Source organism: Apium graveolens, unplaced genomic scaffold, assembly GCF_009905375.1.
Source record: "Apium graveolens cultivar Ventura unplaced genomic scaffold, ASM990537v1 ctg5716, whole genome shotgun sequence".
NCBI classification, from domain to species: Eukaryota; Viridiplantae; Streptophyta; class Magnoliopsida; order Apiales; family Apiaceae; genus Apium; species Apium graveolens.
Window position 1 is genome coordinate 34,361 of NW_027419063.1, and position 859 is coordinate 35,219.

Sequence of the window (859 nt, forward strand, 5' to 3'; positions counted from 1 at the left end):
CAATTCATATTCGATAAACAAATTATTCTTATTTTTAACAAAAAATTATGCAAGGATGGCGCTTTTATAATTTTTCAACACAAAAGGAAAAAATGGTGATTTCGCACCCATTAAAATGGCTCTTGTAGATGACTTAATGAATTAGTTTTTAAAGTTAATTTTTTAATATATTTTATTTTTTTTATCCGAATACTCATCCCAATCACTCTCGGATTAAATCAAATACTTTTGACTCGATAAACACACAAGTCAGCCTGAATTAAACGGAATTATGATTTTTTGAAAAGAAATCCTAAAAAATTATAAAAAAATATTTAATTTTATTAAATACATATATCATAACAATTACAACAATATATATATATATATGTGTGTGTGTCTAAGTACAAAATTTAAATTGCAGTTATATAATTGTACAAACTATCATTCTATTTACTCAAAAGTTAAAATTAAGGAAAAAATATAATTTTTTAATAAAAATTTTAAAATAAAATCAAAATTCATTATAACACCATGGTTCTAAGATAAAATACAGTCACGGGTTCGATTCTTGATACCAACACGATTTCAATATATTTTTTGCTTAAATAACAAAGTGGTGGCATTTTTGAAAGTTTAGAATAAAACTAAAAAAACGAAAAAAGCGAAGTCACGTAAATAATATATAAACCCAAATTTTATTCACTCAAAAGTTAAAATAATAAAAATAGAATTTTAATAACAGGAGAGGATGTGACTTATTTATTAAGAATTTTAATAACAGGAGAGGATGTGACTTCTTTATTAAGAATTTTAATTTGCACTCAAAACTTACATAGATTATGCAATGTGTGAGTGGAAGGTAAGAGGTATTGGGTAC